Source organism: Cyanistes caeruleus, chromosome 2 (assembly GCF_971803275.1).
Source record: "Cyanistes caeruleus chromosome 2, bCyaCae1.hap1.1, whole genome shotgun sequence".
Lineage (NCBI taxonomy): Eukaryota > Metazoa > Chordata > Aves > Passeriformes > Paridae > Cyanistes > Cyanistes caeruleus.
Window position 1 is genome coordinate 69,818,451 of NC_141702.1, and position 6,349 is coordinate 69,824,799.

At 49.9% G+C, this 6,349-nt stretch overlaps 1 long non-coding RNA gene across 1 annotated transcript; it reads left to right on the top strand.

The window, feature by feature from the left end:
* Positions 1 to 301: 301 nt before the first annotated feature.
* Positions 302 to 4,920, top strand: LOC147654899 (uncharacterized). The gene is made up of 2 exons (XR_015282554.1): positions 302 to 463; positions 836 to 4,920. It is a non-coding gene; the product is annotated as an uncharacterized LOC147654899 (long non-coding RNA).
* Positions 4,921 to 6,349: the final 1,429 nt, after the last annotated feature.

The window sequence follows — 6,349 nt, forward strand, 5'->3', positions numbered from 1 at the left end:
CACTCAGGGCAGGCAGCCGGGGCAGGAGCTGCGTGCCCCTCGTGCCAAGTTGTCTCTGCCTGTGAGTCACAGCCCTGACTCATGAGCTGCTGTGGATTAAGCTGTAATTTGAAGATGTTGCCGCCTACATCTGTCTGCACTGCTCCTCTCCCGGAGGTGGCAGAAACAAACACTCATGCAGTCATCTCAAAAATTCGGCCAGACGTGCTAGTTCAAACCCCAGGTGAGGGCAGGTTAGGGTGAGTGAGCAGGCGAGCACACACCTTGCAGCAATAAACCCGGAGAAGGAGGTTTCCATCCCACTCAGGGGCTGGAAGCTGTCTGCCGCTCCCACCTGCCAGCTCCCTGCCATGGCTCTCTCATCTGCCCCTGCCCAAACCCCTTGCCTGGCCCCAGCACCTCATGGAAAGGTCTCCCTGCTCTCCCCACACACCACAGGGGTCTTCCAGCACCTAAAACAAGGGTAGGTGTTTGTCAACTGCATGTGTTAATGCTGTAAGAATCATGAGCTCCACTTCTCTTGCCATTTGCAATGCCTTGGAAAATTAGTTATATTGGGACCTAAGAGCTAGAAGCATTTGTACTGACATATATTTAACTGAAATAGCCAATTAAACTAAAATTGCTTTGATTTAAGTGAAAGTTAAGACAAGTGGCAGTACCCAGGATAAGATTGATCAGGATTATTTGTGAACTCCCAGGCACATTTCTGCTGGAAGAGCCAAAATTCTCTACCATGTGCTTATTCTGGCTCTCTCTCTCTTTTTTTTTTTTTGGTTTTTTTTTTTTTTTTTGGTTTTTTTTTTCCTCCTGGCATTAAACCACCTGTTGGAAGACAAACCGTGCCTTATCCAGCATAAAGGCAGCCAGCCCACTTGTCAACAATTTCTGAACAAATGGAAGCATGCATTTGTACAGGATCAGCACTTTGCACCAGGAAGCCACCGCCTTCGTGATATTTCGTTGGAAGCCATAAAGCCGGATCTTTTTTTTTTCTTCTATCAGCAGCTCACGTGTGCAATGCTTTAACTAAAATTGTTTAACTTTGGACCTTTGATTACAGCAGCACAAGCCCTTCCCACAGCCCAGTTCTCGGCTTTGGGTTAGTCATTGCTTTTGGTTTACACACAGGAATTGTATTTGATGCGGGAGCAGATAAGCAATGCATCTGCTCCGTCATATTTCCCCAGCGCCTCTCCCTTTGTTCTTTTGCCTTTTATCTGCCAAGTTCTCTCTGCAGAGATCCCTGCCCTTGCCCTGTCCCTTTTCCCTTCTTTTCTAAGCTCGCCCGCTCCCACCTCAGCTTCTGCGGGAAAACAACCGGCCGCTCGCATTTAGCAATGCCCTCACTATTTACTGGTGTCAGCTCCCCCACTCAGAATTAAGTTCCCTTTTGTTTGCCTTAGCTAGAACGGTCGATGAAATCTGCAACAGTTTCTCCCTAGCCGAGACCAGGGCGGAGAGGAACTCCGCATCCCGGCTCGTGGCAGCGCCGCTCCTCCCGCGCCTCTCCCCGCCCGGCAGCTCGGGATGTGCGGCCTCACCTCCCGGCCCCAACACACCGGCCTCGCCGCAGCAAACACCCATCAGCGCCACGAAAGGCACGCTGACAGCTCCCAGGGCACAGCCAGCGCCGATTAAAGGGCAGCTCGTGTCCTCGGGCCAGGAGGGCGAGGAGGGGCCGGTGGCGGGGCAGCCGCAGCGCTCCTCCGGCTGGCTCAGCCAGAATGGTCCCCGCACGGGGAGGGCACTCCCGTGGGTACACGGAAGCTTCCTTGGCACGTATGCCAGTCCCACGGCATGTAGGGCTGGTGCCTTCAGGAGCAGCCCCGGGATGGGCCGGAGCTGGACAAGACGAGGCAGGCAGGGAAAGAGATGCTCCTGCCCATGCTGTGCACAGCAGGTATCCCAGCTGGGACACATTTGCTTGCTGGAGTAGTCTGCAAAAGAAATTGCTATAGGCATGAATATTTAAATTTCCTTCCAATGGGTATCAAGCCAAATTCCACATCTCAGTTCCAGGGTGAATAGGGATGATCAGACACGCTGCTTCACAGAACAGAAATGTAGAGGTAAGACCAAATCCCAGTGCCTTCCTCCAGAGGGGACGGAGTGCCTGGCCAATTAATTCAACAGAAAGGGAGGGAGGAATCGTAGCCCTGCAGGCTATTGGCTTTTTTTCATCTTTGCTTGGAGGGCTTACCTGGCAAAGCTGTTCCCTGAGGTCAGCAAGTTAAAGAACGGTGTCTGTTGAACAGACAACCTGTGACTCCTTTGCAAAGCTCCTCTGGTGGGTGAACATGACTTGTCTCTCTGAAATACTGCTATTCCCTTGGGAATATGTGCTCTGAGCATGGGGCAGGAAAGAGGCAGCTAGACCTTCCCACTTTCAGGGACCTGCTTCAAAAAGGACAGGGAAGTGTGTTTAAATTCCCTTTTCTTTTACTCTGGGCTGGCTAGACTTGTCCTGGGTCCTAGCTGGATGAGACCAGCCAGACTGTATGCCTAGGATAAGGGCCATTGTACTCCAGTGTGGTCCTCCAGCATTGCCCAGCACCTCCATCCCCTCTGCACTGGACTGCACTGCTGCAGCTGGTCTGTTCAGGTGCATTAGCAGCAGTGCTGGCTTTCCAAAGCAGCCTCCCTCATGCTGCAGTTTGCTTTGGTTGTGCCCCAGCTGGGCAGGCCTGCCGCAGGCAGCAGAAGCGTGATGTGCAGACAGGCTGCAGCAAGCCATCCCTGACACTAGATCCAACGCCTGGAGAAAAGTGTCCTAATCCTGCCAGGTTTGCTCCTTACTGGCACCCACGTGAGCTAACCCTTCCCAGAGTGTACCCAACCCTCCCATTTCCTTCCCTGGGAAAGCTGTCAGCCTTCTTACCCGGCAGCATTGCGCTGAGCTGCCACCCATGGGGAGAGCAGGAGCCACCCCTGCCATGACCTGGGCTTGCAGGCTGCAGAGATGGGCCAGCACCGGGGGCTGCCCTGGCTCACACCTCAGCAGCTTCCTCTGCAAACCTAACAGACACCCACAGCAAAGAAACAGAAATCAAAGCAGAAAAACGAGGTGTCTGCAGAAATGCTTTACTGGTGGGCTGCTGCTGGGCACTGCTGGTTCTGCAGGGGCTCCCTGCTCCTGTCGGGATCTACCTTTGCTGCTGTTCGCAGCCTCCTCAAGCTTTCTCTCCAGCAAGAAAGCACACAGCGATCACGGCGGTGATCCCTGGGGATATTACTGCACCATGGGAAAAGCAGCTGCAACAGCGGCTGGGCGTGATGCTGAAGAAGTCATCTTCCTACTGTGTCCTTAACACAAGTACTCTTATGGAAAATGAATCAGCCCTCTTTGGGCTTTTTTCCAGAGGCTCCTCTGACTAATTTTGTCCAAAACAGCCAGGCTGACCCTGCACAGCAGTATGACGGTGGCAGACAGGACCTGCTCACGTTTGGGTGGAGGCAGGGAAAAACTGTTTTGCAGGCCTGCCCAAAAAAATCCTCAGGCTGACTCTGCCAAAATCCACACCAAACATATGGTAAATGAAATCGCTGGCAGGGAGCTGGCTTGGACGGCAGGAGTGTTTCAGCACTGTGGACTGCTTGTTAGCTGGCCTGAATTGTGTTTATGCTGCTTTAAGCAGCTCCATATTTAAGGAAAAGAAGGCAAAGGAGAGGGAAGTGCCAATTTTTTGGGTGTGCTTTTGATGCCTCCCCATGCACATTATTTTCCTGACAATGTTAGTATGGCCACAGTGCTTGTCCCACCCTGTGCTTAAGAGCACAACAGCATCACAGAAGGTTTCACCTCCTCATATGGCAACAGTCTCCTGTGGAAAAGCAGACAGAAGGGTTTTTCTCTCTTGGAACAGAGACTCTGCCTATTTCACCATATGAATGTCCTGTACATTTCGTGGAGCTGATGAAATCATGTACAGATGGGATCCATCTTAACAAAGGCTCTTATTCACAGGGCAGGTTTCTCTGTGGCATATCTTGGACCTTATCCCAGCTTGCATAGCCACATCAGCCAAATGCAGCCACAGAGCCAGGCAAATTTCTGAGAGGATACCAGACATGGAGATGCTGTGCCCCTGCTGCTGTGAGCAGCATGACTTACTTGTGCAGCAGTTTGGCCCCTCTGGAAATCTGAGCCTTGGAGTCGTGGCAATAAACAGGCCTTTCCTCACATGACAGCCTTTTAATGGATTCAGGTACCAGATACCATTTCCAGGATGCTGCCAGGTGCTGTGGAGAAAGCATGGCAGAGTAGCAAGATCATAAGAGATGCCTGATGTCTTCAGAAATTTGATAGGCTGCCATGAGAACAGCTGTGGTGGCTACAGCTACTGAAGGAGGGTGAAAATAGAGCAGAAAAACAGCGATTCCTTTTCTTCAGTCTGGGGCATCATTTTTTCTCCTGGAGCTAGAGTGGTGGAGTGCCAGGGGCAGAGCTCACCTCCACATTCATGGACAGCTTTCCACTGCCCTTTGCATGCTGCAGCTTGGAGCTCACCCATTCCCCAGCCCTACCCCATCCCTCAGTTTCCCCCATCTCTCTGCAGGCTGTGGAATCCTGACTATTGCACTGGCAAGGGGCTTTTTCGAGAGAAGGCAGGGGGACATATACCTTGGAGCTGCTGCCCTGCTCCTGACTCCATGGGCACACCTTTCTGGGACTGAGTGATCATCTAAGTCAATGGGATGACCAAATCCCACAGAATCTGTTTGCTCAAAAACCTGACCCGGACAAGGAAAATCAAAGTTTCAGAGCAAACCTTTGGGCACAACCCAGCCCAAACATGGATCAATAAATCCTTCTCCCTGCTTTTCCTTTCTTGATGTGCATTCAGCACTCTGTCAGTAATACCTTAGAAACATCTCACTGTCTGCCTATGCTCAAAAAGGCAAAAAACAACAACAAAAGGAAATATATAGAGGGATGACTTAAGAGAGTTTGGAAATCGCTTCCCATATGAAACACTCCTTTAGTCACAGGCACAAAAAGGCATCAAAATTCCCTGCCTCTGATGTAAACAAGAGAAAGAAAAAGTCATCTGGAAGGACAGGATGATTCATACTGAGGACCTGACTCGTAATATTCATCAGTGTTGAAATTGCCTCTGCAAGATGACTGCATGTGAAAACAGCACCAGCGAAATCCCAGCTTCTGCCACGAGAAGTATCATTAGCAGTGAAGTGGTGTGGTGAGACTCCAGTGGCACAACCCTTGCTCCAGTGAGTAATTGTAAGTCATCCAACCAGTCCCAGCTAAAACAGCACTGTCATTCAGGTAAAACTGCTTTACATAAGGGCAGCTGCAGCAGACTCGAGCACACTCAGGCTTTGCAGCCCGCTTCAACAGCAAAATAGAAGGGTTTTTCCTTGGCCTCGCAAAAATTCCTGCTGAGCGCTTCCTTAAAATGATGCTGCTCAAGTTGGATGCTTGGAGAAGCATGGAAAATTGGCCAGTCTTTTCATTTATGTTAATTGCCCTGAGCCAAGCGGTGAAAGGGCAAAAAAGGCCATGCTGACTTTATGCATTGTTAGGAGATACTTTCCTCTGCACATTTGAATCTGTTTACTTAATCTTCCAGGCCTTTACCCATGAATATTAAATTCCTTGATCACTATGCATTAGGAGTCATCTTCACACCATCTGTTTGTATTTGTCATCTAACCCTTGTAAATAATAAAATGTACTTTGTTCTCAAGTTCATGGATCCTAGCAGGAGAGCAATTACTGTTGAGGAAAAGTACTGTGTGAAACTATTGGCAGCGACAGGACTGTTCTTTAGCCTCCCATCTTGCCACTACATAGTGATTAAATGAAAGCCAAGATCTGGCCCCAAAGAGCGATGCAAGTATTTTTTGAAGGGCCAGAAGAGATGATGGAGGGCTCCACGTCTCTGAACATGATGCAGGCACCCTTGCCCATGCCCCTAAAAGAAAGCAACGTCAGAAGAGAAGGCTGCACTTCAGGGGAGCAGCCTTACTGACAGCCAGGCATGCCAACAGGATCTAGCTGCTCTGCTCAAACAAAAATATAACCCGGATTGGCAGGAATGGCTGTGACTGTTTAACAGGGTGGCCTGGGCAGCTGGCCTGGGCAAACTTCCTAAGAGGTACTGGCACAAAACAAACATCTGAGGAAGAAATAGGTAAATGAGCAGATAGGCAAGGTTTCTCTCACACCTGGGAGTGCCATTAAAGAAGTGAAATTGTCGCCCATCAGCTGAGAGGTAAAGTTCAGAGAAGGCTAGGCAAATATCAAGGGAAAAAGTGATAAAGTGCAGTTGTTACAATATAATATTAATCCTTAGAGGGAACTCTGCCTGAAAATTTTATTAGATCA